This window comes from Carassius carassius, chromosome 13 (genome assembly GCF_963082965.1).
Source record: "Carassius carassius chromosome 13, fCarCar2.1, whole genome shotgun sequence".
Classification (NCBI taxonomy): domain Eukaryota; kingdom Metazoa; phylum Chordata; class Actinopteri; order Cypriniformes; family Cyprinidae; genus Carassius; species Carassius carassius.
In genome coordinates, this window is record NC_081767.1 from 3,332,681 (window position 1) to 3,349,519 (window position 16,839).

The following is a 16,839-nucleotide window of genomic DNA, read 5'->3' on the forward strand; positions in this document are numbered from 1 at the left end:
AAAAGAGAGATAAATGAAAAATAAATCTAATGGCAACTAAGATTCTTAATTCTTTAATCAAATTATTTTTCATGATAACAATCAAATAAAATATTGTTTAAAATATGAATGAAGAAAGAAGTAAACGCTGTAACAAACAATGCACGTATTGGGAATCATATTTTATCAAACTAAGACAAGGTAGTGCTTTTTACATACAGCATACAGTGAATATGACATGAAAGCAATATAGTGTCAGATTGGATATACAGCGGTGAAGCCTAGATTTAAACTTTGTCGATCATGAAAAACTATTTTGGAAAAAAACAAGATATTTTTCATTTTGTGATTAACAGTTAATGCATCAGATGGATAATATGGAAAACCAGTAGTGAACATGCGCACACTCACTCGTTTTCCCATAAACAAACAGTACAGTGAGAAGCAGTCAATCCAGTGATCTAATGAGGGTGTGTTTGTGACAGAGAGAGAGAGTATGCAGGAGGAGATCGAGACAGAGAGTGCTACGATGAGCTGAAGGCAGTGCTGGAGTAAGACTGAAGAAACACAGCAGAAGGGGAACGAAGGTAGAGAGAGAGAGGGAGGGAGGGAGAGAGTGCTCCTCTGATAAAACCTATAGGAGCAATCTGTCCACTCCGAAGGTGGGAGGGAGAGAGAGAGAGAGAGAGAGAGAGAGAGAGAGAGAAACAGAGCACGGGAACGTCAGAGTTGGAAGACAGAGTTGGTCCTGGTCTTTGCACCCTGTGCTCGGAGCAGATGGCAGCTCTCTCGTAGTGTGTTTTCTTCAGCTGCTGCAAGGTAAAAGAGCATCGCTGTCTCTTTCCCACACTGAATCAATGCCTGGATAAAGCTCTTTTCTTGCTTTGTGTGTGTTTGCCACTCTGTCTTTCTTAATTTGCACTGTTTTTCTTGTGGCATGCTTTGTGTGCAGGTGTGTGTGTGTGTGTGTGTGTGTGTGTACACATGCATATGTAAGTGAGGAAAAGAAATATCTGACAGTAAAGACTCTCTTATTAAATAACCATTAAAGCTTGCATTATTTATGCTTGCTGTGTGGTGCATCGCATGTCGATGAGATATTTTTATTTTTTTCAGATTTTAGAATCAGATGTGTTTTAATTTATAAAGGAAAATGGACGCTTTCAGTTTTTTTTTCACTATTTTAATCACCTTTTTGGCTTCACTGGTTTATTCCAGTGGTGTCACATTGTGACTTTAGGCTCATAAAAGCTCCATGCATAGTATTAAAAACCCATTAGAAAAATCTGTTTAAAGTAGGGTTAGATGGAGTACAGCATGTTACACTGCAGATCTTGTAAACTTTCTGTTAAGTATCTCAGTTGCAAAAGTTGTTTGATTATATTTGAATCAGTTGTCATTGTGTAGCACACGAGTAAAGAGCCAATGAAATGCATTTGACAAGAAGAGCAAATAGTAAAGGGAGTGAAGTTTGAATGACAGCATCATGCAAGTAATCAGTGTAGTGCATAATTGTAGTGCATTGCAATGTGGTTTATATATAGGTCTATATATTAAGATTGTACATTGATTAATTTTGAATTGAAGTAATTGCATGATATGTATGAACCAACACTGTCTAAAAATACACTTTGGAATGGCAAATAACATTGTTCTCATTGATGAGTATTACTGAAAAGACAAAAACTGTCTTTAGAAAACAATATTTTCTATTTCCCATCATTACACATATTGAACACAGTCATTTATTTTACATCTGAGCCAGAGTTTGTGTTCTCTTATATATATATATATATATATATATATATATATATATATATATATATATATATATATATATATATATATATTAGGGATGCACCGAAATGAAAATTCTTGGCCGAAACCGAAAACCGAAAAAGAGAAAACCAAGGCCGAAAACCGAAACCGAAACACCGAAAGAAATTATGCCAATTATTAGTACCATTGCATTTATTGCTATGACCGTGTACTAACTTTACTAAAATTAAGACATTGCAATTGCATAAATTAATATTAGTTTCAAAGATAATTACAATTACATAAATTATTTAAAAAAAAACATAAAAATACATAATTAGAAATTATGCAAATATTTATTAAGCACATTGCAACAATGCACAGTATAAAATAAAATTCAAACTAAAAAATTATCCCACTCATGTGTATATTAAATAATAATGTACAGGCCTACTGGCCTGCAGAAAGGTTTTAAAATGAACTGTTCTCTCATAAAAACAAAGTGCATTTAGAAGTGCATTTGAAATTTTTCTCTGTAGGACTAGAAAGTGCATTAATTCTCCAGTATAGGCAAGACTGTTATCACTTCTGGGGATGGGGACTTCAGACAGATAACCATCTAGCTGTTGAGCAGTTGAGCTTGTCATCTGCCTGACATTTGAGAAATATTTGAGAGAGTGTATTTAAATAGGGCCTGGGCATAAATAAACATTTTTATCAAATTAAAGCAGAAATCTAGCAGAAATATGGCTACAATCTGATATTATGTATGTATATGTGTGTATGTATATATATATATATGTCACATATATAGTAGCCTAAGAACAATATAGCCAACGTATTATTATTTGAGGCACTTTCTTGCAGAATTCCACTGAATATATCAGACACCGAGGGTGCATGCCCCTCATCTGGTGCAGAGACGAGTCTTATTTTCTGCGCTCTGATCTCAGTCTCCTGCGCTTGGCGCTTCTCCGTCTCCACGCGGGTTCTCCGCACCCAGCGCGGCCTGGATCATTTCTCGTGCGCGCTGCCTAATTTCCGCATCCAAGTAATGGTCTTTATAACGCGGATCAAGCACATTCGCGATGAAGTGCAGAAGAATCGAAAAGATCTCAGTGAGACGTGTGCTAACAGACTCTATAAGACTGTACTTTGCTTTGTTTTCACTTCGTGGTCCGTCTTAATCTCTTTGTTAGGAGACGCTTTAGTGCTGCGAATAAAAGAATAAGAAGAGAGAGAATGTTCTCACTGGTGTGAAGTGAATGTCACGGGGAGCTCGTGGTCTGCGCTATGCAGGTGCACGTGCAGGTCGCAGTTTCTGTTTGCGTCATCACAACATTTCGGCCGTGTTGTTTCGGTGATAAAAGTCTATCGGCCGAAAACCGAAAATGCACTTTTGGGCCATTTTCGGCCGAAAATTTTCGGTGGCCGAAAATTCGGTGCATCCCTAATATATATATATATATATATATATATATATATATATAGTACAGACCAAAAGTTTGGACACACCTTCTCATTCAAAGAGTTTTCTTTATTTTCATGACTATGAAAATTGTAGATTCACACTGAAGGCATCAAAACTATGAATTAACACATGTGGAATTATATACATAACAAAAAAGTGTGAAACAACTGAAAATATGTCATATTCTAGGTTCTTCAAAGTAGCCACCTTTTGCTTTGATTACTGCTTTGCACACTCTTGGCATTCTCTTGATGAGCTTCAAGAGGTAGATACCTGAAATGGTCTTCCAACAGTCTTGAAGGAGTTCCCCGAGAGACGCTTAGCACTTGTTGGCCCTTTTGCCTTCTGTCTGCGGTCCAGCTCACCCCTAAACCATCTCGATTGGGTTCAGGTCCGGAGACTGTGGAGGCCAGGTCATCTGCCACAGCACCCCAATACGCTCCTTCTTGGTCAAATAGCCCTTGATGCCTTCAGTGTGACTCTACAATTTTCATAGTCATGAAAATAAAGAAAACTGGTTATATGTAGGGACATATTAAAATACATTTTATTTTTGCCAAATTCTGTTTACAATTTTATTTATTATGATTATTATTATTAATTTACAAATACAAATTCATTATTGAATACTCTGGTAATGTAATTAATTTAATTAACAATGTAATTAAAGTCATGTAAAATCTAATAAAATCAGATGAAGTCTGAAGACATACACATTATTGTATGTATTTGTTGGTAAACAATGTGCTAACACTTAATGTCCAACACTTGTGTGCAATCCCTTTGGTCAGCCCTGTGTAGGACTAGGTGCTTTCATGTGTTGTGATTCCCCTTTATGGGCAATCCCACATGTGTATGTCCACAGTAAGTCTCTCCGCAGCAGGGGTCTTTCCCTTGGCAGGCCTCTTGCCAGCTCTGTCGTTGTAACTACCACCCAGTGGGCCGGGTACCTGAGAGTTCTTATGTATCACCACCTTGGTGGATACCTACCTTCTGTAAGTCCTCCCACGGGCAGGCAGCCTGCTAGCATACGTCCAGCTGGAATATGCTACCCAGTGTATTCTGTGTAAGTTATGGGTCCTCACTCGTGCTAGCCTCACGACAGGGTGCTATCACTCACACGGGTCGCTGGAAGACAGCCATGTGGCGTTTTGTAAGGGACCCCATTCGTAACGTCGCACGTGACTGACTGAAAGGGAACGTCTTGGTTACGTATGTAACCCTCGTTCCCTAAAGGAGGAAACGGAGACGTTACGTCCCCTTGCCACATTTCTGTTCCGCTGAACGGCCGGGTCACTGGCTCGGCTCCTCAGCGAAAACTTGAATGCGAGTTGCTTGCGTTGCTCCTTATATACCCGCTCTGCGGGGTGGAGCTCGTGATGCAAATCCCGCAGACCAAGGTACTTTGTGTACCATTGGCTCGTTTTGTACCATTCAAAGTGATTGGGCTCTCGGGCGAGATCCCCATTCGTAACGTTTCCATTCCGTCCTTCAGGGAACGAGGGTTACATACCTAACCAAGACGTTCCCTCGAGAGGGAAAGAGACGCTGTGTCCTCTAGCAGACACTTTGGGGACTGCTATCAGCAGCAACTGTGTCTGAAGCACGTCTCAAACAACTCCAATCCCACTGGCCCATGTAGACCATGAAGTCACAGCCGAGAGCACGGAAGTATAAGAGGGCAGCTGCCAAACACATTACCAACTTGGTTGTCTGAATGAGATGTGAAAACAGGCAAGCCCTATAGGCATTGCGGGGGGATGCAGCGTCTCATTCCCTCTCGTGCCACACCCCGTTCTAGCTCTTCTTCTCGTAAGAGGGCTACTTCGGCTGGTGGCCAGGTTGATCTGAGGGTTACTGTGTGGGCTTCCCCGACGAGCCAACCTCCTCGGGCCACACCCCCCTCACATACGTCGCAGCCGGTCGAGTTTCAGGATGAGTTTGCTGGACCCTCTCAGGCTCCTGACATCTCATTCGGGGCTCGCAAAGAGGTCCTCGGGAGATGAGGATTCAGCTGTGTTGCCTCCCCCGGGAGTGCCAGTGTTGTCCGAGTCCGATCCCGAGCTGACGGCGGTGCTTTCCCGGGCAGCGGAGAGCATCGGGCTTGAGTGGAATCCTCCGCCCTGTCCCGAGCGCTTGAGGCTGGATGATTGGTTCCTGGAGGCTGCTCATGCGGATCGCCAGCACCCCCCTCTGGTTCCTTTCTTCCCAGAAGTGCACCAGGAAGTAACCAGTTCATGGAAGGCACCTTTAACTGCCCGAAACCGTTCTGGTACTTCCTCCGCCTTCACTGCCCTCGACGGCGGGGTGGCCAAGGTGTATGCTGGGATTCCCCCAGTGGAGCGTTCTGTTGTGATGCAACTGTGTCCACAGAGCGCTTCCGCTTGGCGTGGCAGTCCCAAGCTGCCCTCCAAGGCCTGTAAGCTCTCATCCACGGTTGTGGGCAAGGCTTACAGAGCTGCGGGCCAGGTCGCTTCTGCCCTGCATGCCCTGCATGCCATGGCCTCAGCCTGCTCGTCGCCAAGGGTGCCCCCCTGCAGCCTCCTGAACTCCCGCTTGGCCACAGCAGCAGCCTTCACCCCGGCTGCAGCGAGGAGATGGCCGCAGAAGGGCGACGCAACCCGTCTCTGCCCCTAAGCCTGCCAAACGCCAGGCCAAGCGGCGTTCCTGAGATGGGCGACCCGGAGTTGGAGACGTCAGCTCGTCAGGAGATTGTAGCAGGACCACTCCTTCCCCCAGAGGTGGGCCGGGGGAGAATCCTTTGTTCTCGTTTTCTTTTTGTTCCGCCACTGGCCCTGCGGCCGGTGGTACCCAAACCTTCACTAAAAGAGCTGTTTCCTCTACCTCCGGGTCCCAAGAGGCAACGAACGACAGTTGGCGACGTGCTTCCTCGCCGCTCTCTTTCTCCTCTCCCCTTGCCAGTTTCCATGCAAAGCCGGCTCAAGAACGCTTTGCCTTCTCATGCCCTCTTTGCTACTTGGAGTCAGACGAGTGCCCGCACTCTATGCCTCCCATTCCGGGGCTGTCTGCTCCACCACGCTGCACCACTGTGGGTACGCCTGTAGTCCCCTTGACCCCGCTGGTTCGGTTCCTGGGAGCCTGGCTAGAGCTCCCCAGGCCTTTCCGCTGGCTCATCCGGACACTCAGGCTCGGCTACGCGATTCAGTTCGCCCGGCGTCCCCCCAGGTTTCGGGGTGTCCATGCGACGATGGTGGGCAAAGATCACGAACGACAGTTATATGCATAACCCAAGACATTCCTCTTCTAGGGAACTCGCGCTGCGCCATCTAGGAAGCCACTCTATACTTTAAATTACATTTTTGTGACCAGATTCCACAATTCCATCTACATTTTATGCATTGTGGAAATCATGGGGTCATATATGTGTATATTTCCTGGATCTGAGATGGTTTACTTGTATTGTTAAGGGTTTGAAAAGAAGGAAAGACATCTGCATGTTGATTAAACACATGAAGAATGTGTGAGACATTTGTAATCTTGAATGCATCTATCTGGTGTGCAGTGAACGAGGCTGTAATGGGCACTGAGCGGGTAATAGATGGATGCAGAGAGGAAAATCCATTAGGGTTAAGTCTACTGCAGTGGCGACGGTCCAAGAGTCATCGTCGTTCACTTTTCACCCCCAGAGCAATCATAACTCAATTGTGTTAATTCCGCAACTATGTAAATAAACTGTGTGGATATGGCCTGAGCTCAGGGCACAGCATTATTGATTTGGAGTGGTACTAATAAAATGAATAAATGAATGCTTTATTGGAGTGAGAAATAAGGTCAGCACAACTGCTTTGAGAAACAAAAACCAGCTTCACAGAAGAGAACAGATGTATTAAGTGCAAGTTATTCCCAGTGGGCAGAACAGATTTTGATTCTGAAACACATTCGAGTTTCCATTCAGTTACATCAGAAACACACACTGGCCGTTTGCCTGAGGAGATGAAAAATGATGAGATGACCCACCCTCAAACTGAACGAAGCATCTTAGATCACACACCTTTGTGACCATTCTCTCCTCTCAGCATGTGGAATGTGATGTCTGACATGAGTAGTTATCAAGAAATAATCCATTATAATCATGGAAAGAATGTGGGTGGCCACTTTAGTGACTTTTCCAAAGCCACACGATGGTGACTAGACTAACTGGGAACGAGTTAAACCAAAGTCTACAAGAAATGGTGTTTGTGACCAGTTTGTGTTTGTGATGTATTGTAGTGTATCAATGAGAAATGTGTCCATTTGCATTTTTTCATTTAATACATTCATTCTTTCATTGATTTATTCACTCATCTATGCATGTATGTATTTATTTATTATTCATTCATCCATTTCTTCATTCATTCATTATGGATCATTCAGCAGCTGCACTAACCAATTATATTACTCAAAATTTAAAGTGGATCAAAACCTTTCATTAAAACTGTCCTAAAACCTAAAACCAAAATGTTTCTTAACTTTTTTTGATCCACTTCAAATGATGACTACTGAATATTAGCCTGATACCTTGTTATTGACTTCAGTAGGCCATGCCCTAATACTTGGCAAACGGAAACTGAAATGCCACGCGATATGCATGAAAATAAATGAGACTTCAGCATGCGTTTACCACGGTAAACACAGTAAGCAAAACAATGTTTCCTAGCAATGACAACCACTCTTGAATTTAATGAGAAAAGAAACTAAACAGAAGCTGCTGTCTTGTTCTGTTGCTCATTCATTCATTAATTTTCTTTCATTTGTTTGATTGTTTATTAATTCAAGAATTTACTTATTTCACATGTTTATTTATTTATTTAGAGTTTTTCACAATGAGACCGCAAACATGTATTAATGAAACAAATGGTTAATTTTGATTCCATTCTGACTTTAATATCAGTTACTCTGATAAACAAGGCAAAGTGCTAATTAATTTGGGAACATGGTTGTCCCTTAATCAGTAATTTCACATGGGAAAAGTGCTGTTCCCTCTTATAAAGACCTGGAGCGGTTGGAAGAAGTACTCCTCCTGGGACTAAGCAGCCATTAGTAAGTTAGTAACTGTGAAAGTGCACCCTCTTCCCTGGCGACTCGTCTTTCTGTGTGCCCTTAAATACATGACCACAATGCTCTGTTATCGCACCGATTTTTCTATGAGATTAATAAGATGTCTTTTTTTTCACGCATTAATGCTATTGTGTGCATACGCAGAGACTTGCACTGCTAGGATGGTTTTGTTCCACAACAGGAATAGCTCTCTGAAGCCTCATTCATAATTTACAGTGATGGAAAATCATGTTTGTCTGTAGATACTAGCTCATAAACAGAATCTGGTCAGAAATAAGGAAGCTGGAGTTAGGATTAGGGTTTCTACATTTCTGATATAATGTTAACAAAAAAAAGAAAAGTGATTTTATTATGATAAAATGACAAAGGCGAACTCCATTTTCATTAGCATTTGTGTACTGCAGGTCTTTCAGAGCGCTTCAAAATACTTGAGTCGTGATGATGGTGATTAGTGTTGTACTCTTTTGTACTAGAACATTCTAAATATAAAATATTAATCTTGTTTTGAAACTCTGAGTGTGTTGACATTCACAATCTTACTCCAGTTACATTTAATAAGATCATATACACTTTAATCAAAACCTAGTAATGGAAGATTAGTCACAATGGGTCAAAACTGCATTGTCGAGAGAGAGAGAGAGAGAGAGAGAGAGAGAGAAGAGAGAGAGAGAAAGAGAGAGAGAGAGTGAGAGAGAGAGAGAGAGAGAGAGAGAGAAGAGAGAGAGAGAAAGAGAGAGAGAGAGTGAGAGAGAGAGAGAGAGAGAGGGAGTGAGAGTGAGAGAGAGACAGATAGTGAGAGAGAGAGGAGATACAAAAACACAGATCGTGTATAAGTTATATTGTATTACGAGTATTCTGAAAAAAAAAAGTACTGGAAAATAAAAAGAAACTTAACATTACAAACGTGCAGTATTTTAGTTCCCTTTACTCCACAAAAAAAAAAAAAAAAATTTAAAAATAACCTTTCAAAGGTTGTCCTGGGGGCTGAACCCAAGGTACTAATATGTACGCTCTCATCGCTTCTCTGGTATGGTTCAGTGTTTTTTTTAGTTATAGTTTATTTTTTATTTTTTGTGTTTTCGTTGATCTATTTCATGTGTGATTTTTCTTTGTTTTTGTTCTCTCTCGCTCTCTCTTCCCCTCTCTCTCTTTCTCTCTCTCTCTCTCTCTCTCTCTGGTGTATAATGGGGTCGCTTTTCATGCCCTTGTTTTCCTATTGATGTGTTTTTTTTTTTTTTTTTTTTTTTTTTTTTGCTGCAGCTATAGGTTGTGGATCTGAATGACGTTACTAAGACAGACAGAGGTTACACAGGTCAAAGCATGCCTTTCTGCTGCACGGTTGCCATTTTCTTTAGGAACAGAGTCAGTCAGCACAGTTTTTGCAATTATTGTGGTCCTCTTTGAAAGCCTGGTTCTTAAAGCTGATTTGTGCAACCTACTGTCTTCACTTATCCCCGAGAACTGTGCAGACAAAACTATGATAAAGACATATAGTAGCGCAACAGCAATCCTGGCTTAAAATTGAGATGAATTTTAAGAAGGGTTGCTTATTTTAAAAAAGCTGCTAAATTATTAAATAGTTAAAAGTAAATGGCCCAATTTGTTGGTTGTCTTAGATATAATATTGAAATGTTTATATAAGAAAATATTTAATAATATTACAATTACTTGTAAACTTTATAAGAAAATTAGAAAGATGTAGATATGAAAACCATCTGCCATTCATGAATCATCATTCATTCATTTTAACTTTAAACCATTTCTTAAATATGAGTCCATAATCCTAACTAACTGAGAAAGGTCCATCCCCTGTTGTCCTCTCAAATAAAATCCACCCACATATTTTTTTAGAGCTTGTAAATGGTGCTTGATCTGTGCAGATTTCTCTCCTGATTCAGATCGGACAACATTTTCACTGGAGTGTTATTATGTACAGTATTATGGCCTCAGTAATGCTTGAAAGTTAAAATTTCTTTATGATGGATTTGTTTTTTATGAACGCATAGCTTTTTACTTCATAAGACATTAACTGATAGACTAGATTGGTGTGGATTACTTGTGGATTATTGTGATGTTTTTTTATCAGCTGTTTGGACTCTCATTCTGACGGCACCCATTCACTGCAGAGCAAATTTCTCCAAACCTCTTCCCATTATGAAACAAACTATTCTTTAATCACAGATTCAGGGAGAGCTCAGCATTCAGCATTAGCTACTTATTGTGTGTGTGTGTGTGTGTGTGTGTGTGTGTGTGTGTGTGTGTGTTTTTCCAGGAACATTAGTTAACCATGCATTTATATGTTTTTTTCTCCATCTGTTTGACTGTGTCATGTTGTTTTTGGCCTTACCCATCAGGCTTTGGCAATAGAAGAGGGCAGAATTGGCCCAATGTATTTGCTCTCCCAGCACCTTGAACATATGCTGAATGACATTTAAACATTTTTAGAGAATGACAAAGATAGAAAGAACACCCTCTGCTAACCAGAGATAGAGATAAATGACTTGCCTGTTGCTCGTCGAATCAGAAGTTGTAAAATCCCCCCTCCCGTTCTTTGGGAGGAAAATGTGACACAAGTTCTGACAGTGCATCATTCACAGGCCCAAAAAAGTTGTATTTTGTAAGATAAAAACTGTATTTTAATCATTCAGAATAGTAATCTGCAATCACAGAAAAGAGTCAGAATAGCTGACAAGAAGTCATTCAGTAAACCTTCCTTTTGCTGTAAAGTTATAGTTTATTCAGCCTTTGAACCCAGAAGCCCTCACATTCATCACAGTGCTTATATCTGGAGCAGCAGGCAAGCTTTGACATTATTATCTGATTCCAGCATCTGTCCATATCTGACTCGCAAAATCCCAGGATTGACAAACCCTAATGTGAGGATGCTGAAATGTATTCACTCACAACTTAACTGTGTAAAGAGAAAAAAAATTATGCAGAAAATAATATCTGATACTACTGAAACCATGAAGTAAATAATATTGTTAACATTTTAAGTTAAAGACTACATCTTTTGGTACTGTGTGCCACTGCAACGACCGACATCCTGTTAGTATTCAGCTAGTGTGAGAGACGTATTAACAGAACGGAAATGATACTATTACCATCAGCCATCAGCCTAGGGAGTTGTAATTAATTCCATATTCAGTTTATTACTTCTTATTAAATGTCCTATAGCACAATCAGTGGCGGATTTAGCAAATTGGGGGCCCAAGGCGAAGGTATGTATGGGGCCCCCCCATCCGATTTTTAAAAAAGAGCGAAAAAAAAAAAAAGACTGAATTGTGGATAGGCAGGTAAAGCTAATCTACGGGGAAGTGAAGTTTGAAGAGGAGAAAAAAAAAACTTCCCCTTTGAACCCTGCATACACTTCTTTACTCCAAAATGAAGATGGAAAGCAGAGACCACACAAAGTGTAGCACTACACAAACTAATAGTCACGATTGAACCCAACAGATAACAGATAACAAAATTTGCCAAAATGCCAGGAAAACCAGCACTGTTTATTATTTTTATAAGAGCAAATTAACATAACCAGCAAGACAAGTAGTAAGGGTAAACCCCCACAAACAGCCATATACTTAGCAAATATTGCATTCTACAAACAAACCCATGTACAAGATACAGGATATTGTAAGTGAATTGACATTACATTTGAGATTGAACATTTCAAACATTCTACAAACAAACCTATGTACATGATAGTGTGTGTGTGTGTGTGAGAGAGAGAGGGCTGAAGTTGCAATTGCCATTGCATAAGCAGACCCATGTACAGGATACAGGGTATGACAGAAAGTGTGTGTGTGTGTGTGTGTCATTGTCTGAGTGAGTGAGTGAGTGTCTGTGAGTGAGTGTGAGTGTCTGAGTGAGTGAGTGAGTGAGTGTCTGTGAGTGAGTGTGAGTGTCTGAGTGAGTGAGTGTCTGTGAGTGAGTGTGAGTGTCTGAGTGAGTGAGTGTCTGTGAGTGAGTGTGAGTGTCTGAGTGAGTGTCTGTGAGTGTCTGAGTGAGTGAGTGTCTGTGAGTGAGTGTCTGTGAGTGAGTGTGAGTGTCTGAGTGAGTGAGTGTCTGTGAGTGAGTGTGAGTGTCTGAGTGAGTGAGTGTCTGTGAGTTTCTGAGTGAGTGTCTGTGAGTGAGTGTCTGTGAGTGTCTGAGTGAGTGTCTGTGAGTGTCTGTGAGTGAGTGTCTGTGAGTGTCTGTGAGTGAGTGTCTGTGAGTGAGTGAGTGAGTGTCTGTGAGTGTCTGAGTGAGTGAGTGTCTGTGAGTTTCTGAGTGAGTGTCTGAGTGAGTGAGTGTCTGTGAGTGTCTGAGTGAGTGAGTGTCTGTGAGTGTCTGAGTGAGTGAGTGTCTGAGTGAGTGAGTGTCTGTGAGTGTCTGAGTGAGTGTCTGAGTGAGTGAGTGAGTGTCTGTGAGTTTCTGAGTGAGTGTCTGTGAGTGAGTGTCTGTGAGTGTCTGAGTGAGTGTCTGAGTGAGTGAGTGAGTGAGTGTCTGTGAGTTTCTGAGTGAGTGTCTGTGAGTGAGTGTCTGTGAGTGTCTGAGTGAGTGACTGTGAGTGTCTGAGTGAGTGAGTGAGTGAGTGTCTGAGTGAGTGAGTGTCTGTGAGTGTCTGAGTGAGTGAGTGAGTGTCTGTGAGTTTCTGAGTGAGTGTCTGTGAGTGAGTGTCTGTGAGTGTCTGAGTGAGTGACTGTGAGTGAGTGAGTGAGTGAGTGTCTGAGTGAGTGAGTGTCTGTGAGTGTCTGAGTGAGTGAGTGTGAGTGTCTGAGTGAGCGAGTGTGTGAGTGAGTGAGTGAGTGAGTGTCTTTGAGTAAGTGAGTGAGTGTCTGAGTGAGCGAGTGTCAGTGAGTGAGTGTCTGAGTGAGTGAGTAAGTGAGTGAGTGAGTGTCTGAGTGAGTGAGTGAGTGAGTGAGTGAGTGTCTTTGAGTGAGTGAGTGAGTGAGTGAGTGAGTGAGTGAGTGAGTGAGTGAGAGTCTATGAGAGAGAAAAGAGAGATTGTTCTCCACATGACACACTTCTGACACATAGAGTCCTACTTGTTGACATTTTCTCACAGGTCTTCTCACCAACATGATGTGCAGATGTAGGAGCTGTACCTGTAAAATAATAATAATAATAAAAAACATTGTCACCAACTAACAAAATGGTCTATGAACAAAATGAGTGTGGGACAATTTTGTGGTCCAATAAAAGGTTGAGTCAATTACCTTAGCTATCCAGAAGTTAGTGATGGGCTTCTTTCTTCTATTATGAAGTGAAAGAATAACAAAAAACAACAGCAGTCAATCATTGGGATTAAGAAATAATTAGAATTTTTCTATTGTTAAATGATTACCTTCTCTATTTTGCGTCTCTGTCCCTTCCTTTCTCTCTTTCTCATCCCTCTGTTTCTTTTCCTCCTCATGCCTGTTTTTAGTCTTTCTCTCCCTTGTCTGTCTTTCTCTTCCTCTACTCCTTTTTCTGTTCTTCTCCTGCTCTTCTTTATTGACTGTGTTTGAGTGCTGAGTGTATCATCTGCTTTTGTCTCTGTCCCTTCTCTCCTCCTCCCTCTCTTCCTCCTCATGCCTTTTTTTGTCTTTCTCATCATGTTCATACTAATCTTACTCTGCGAGCCTTGGCCTCAGCAAATTTTCTAACTATGGAGTCTGTATCAACAGTTTCCACTATGTCATGTTCGATGGAAATGACAGCCAGGGATGACAGTCTTTCTTGGGACATAGATGAGCGCAGATATGTTTTCAGTCGTTTCAATGTAGAGAAACTTCTCTCACCTGATGCAACTGTAACAGGAAGAGTAAGCAAGAGCCGCAGGGCTATGCTAAGATTTGGATACAGATCTAGGAGATTCTCTTTGTATATGTAGTTAAGAACTTCCAATGGTGATGAGATGTGTGGGGGGAAAGACTTAACAGCACCTGTAATTTCCATTTTTAGGTCCCCTGCATCCACATCCTCCATTGCCTTCTCAAACCTGTTGCAGCATTCATCTAGATTGCCTGCCTGTATGGTGCTTTTCATTATATCAGTGGAGTAGAGAAATCCATACAACTTAAAGAAGTTCTCCATGTAGGAGAATCTCTCCCTAGTCTTGACCAGGGCAGTATCAACTAGGTGTAAGAAGAACTCTCTTCTGAAACGTTCCTCTGCAGTTGAAGTAGTCTCCTCTGTGCCCTCATAGTCAAACTGCCTTTTTGTTTTTTTCTGCCGAATGTCTGCCCAGATCATCTCCACCTCCATCTTCTCTGCAATTTCCCTGGCATCTATTTTGGCGGCATTGAATCCGTGCTCCCTGAAATCTTGGAGGAAGTCTATGACTGCAGAGATTTCCCTCTTCATGGTCTCAATGCTCACTTTGGGGCCCTGTAGGATCTTACTAACTTTGTTGATAACGTACAATACATTGTACCACACCACACAACTTACCATAAATGGCCATTTCTTCAGTTCCCGGCAGAGGCTTGAAGCACTGGATGCACACTCTGAATCACTCTTTTCTATGGCAAAGTCATGTAAAGCCTCCAGGGCATTCAAAATTTCTGGAAGCTGATACCGTACAGCTTTTACAGCCTCCACACGGCATTCCCATCTGGTGGTTGACAAGGCCTTGATGGTAAAATCCTTCACATTCGCCTGGAGAATGGCCCACCGCTGAACAGAGCCACTAAAAAGATTGTAGAGTCTCTGTAACACACCATAGAAGTTGAGGGATATTGTGGATGATTTGGCAGCATCCCCAATGACCAGGTTCAGTGTGTGACTTCCACACGGGACACAGAGGGCTTTGGAGTTGAGGTCAAGGACCCTCTTTTGTACCCCCTGCTTCTTTCCCTGCATGTTACTGCCGTTATCATAAGATTGACCACGGCAGTCAGAGATATCCAGGTGCAGTGTTTCCAGATGTCCAAGAAAAAGTTCGAGTAGGCCTTTGCCAGTTGTGTCCTCTGCCAAAAGAAAGCCTACAAAATGCTCGTGGATGGACACGTCTTTGTGCAGCTCGCAATTAACTAGGCGCAGGACCACAGACAGCTGTTCATTGTGGCTGATGTCAGGTGTGCAATCCATTATGACTGCATAATATTTGGCCCTCTTCACTTTTTCAACAATGGCATCAAGGGTGCTCTTTGCCACATGTGATATCAATTCATTCTGGATGTGCTTACTCAAATAAGTGTCTGACAGCTCTTTTTCTTGGATTCTTCTTAAATGTTCTTTCATGAATGGGTCAAATTTTGCCATCAGCTGTACTTGTCCTAGGAAGTTTCCATTGCCATGCTCATATAATTTCTCCGTATGCCCACGGAAAGCAAGATTTCGCTCAGCTAGATGGGTAATTATGGCAAGCAATCTTTTTAAAATATTTCTCCATCTCTCAATTTCTGCCATCATTGCATTTTGGTTCAGCTGATCAATGGCTGTGCCTGTCTGAAGTCTTTGGGTAAGTGTGTGCCAGGACTCCATATGAGACACATGTTCAGCGGACCTCTCATGCTGTTTCAGGTGAGCTCCGAGGTTTCTCCAATTGTTAAAACCATCTGAACTTAAATGTGTGTTCCCCTCTCCAAAAAGTCGGCAACAAAAGCACATAACACAGTCCCCTGATTCACTGTAGATAAGCCACGTCCTATTAATCTTCTCCCCGTTCTTCATTTGGATGCAGTAATTATTACTGGTAAATCTCCGCCCCTCTTGATTTTTGGGGAATTCTACACCGGCTTGTATGGGACCTTTGCGAACGATCGCACATCTCTCCTCGGCTGTGAGCTTCTTAGGCCAGAGAGCCGGGTCATCTGTCAGCAAGCCCACAGTGCTTTGGTTGGTGGCAGCAGGATTAGCACAGCTAGGGCTATTACTACACTGTAAAAAAAAGAATTGTAATTTTAACAGTAAAAAACTGTAAAAAAGCAACGGAAATGCTTAACAGTATGTTAATTAATTGCTTAACAGTATGTACCCTTACAGTGAAAAACTGTAATAGCTCTCACAGGACATTTCATGTAATTTTACTGTAAAATACTGTTAAATGTACAGATTTTGGAAGAACACTGTTAAAAAAAAATACCATAAACTTACCATTGCATTTACCGTACCTTACCGTAAAAATAAAAATAAAATTTAAGGTATAAAACTGGAAGCTGTGGTTGCCAATACTTTACCGTAAAAAATACTTTAGAAACATTTATGTTTAATGGCATTGAACTAAATTTTACCGTAAAAAAACATTGTGGCTATTTATTGATGATGGCATAATCGTCATGTAGTGGCCTGATTCACTGAGCTCATAAAGAGTCTTATCTTTCATTGTATGGGGAATGTTTAATACTAATTAATATTTCATGTTTTTGAGTATTATAGCTCTGTGACCCTACCGCATGCAAGCTAGCAGTGACAAACAGGTAATCTGAAGAACTTTAAAAACACACGATGTACAAAAAAGGATTAAAACTTCTAACGTTATATGAGTTAGCCTAGATCAACACAGACATCAAGAATCGGCGTATGAATCTCAACAACGGTGACAATCAACAAAATAATCAGATAAAACTCTGAACATCACAAAACAAGTTACTAAAAAGTTGCAACAA

General features: G+C 41.4%; 1 long non-coding RNA gene across 1 annotated transcript in view; it reads left to right on the plus strand.

Moving 5' to 3' along the window:
* Window positions 1–473: 473 nt before the first annotated feature.
* The window catches only part of LOC132155542 (uncharacterized), a 58,504-nt gene continuing 42,138 nt past the window's right edge, over window positions 474–16,839 (plus strand). The window contains exon 1 of the long non-coding RNA XR_009437267.1: window positions 474–798. This is a non-coding gene — a long non-coding RNA (uncharacterized LOC132155542). The remainder of the gene's footprint in view (window positions 799–16,839) is intronic.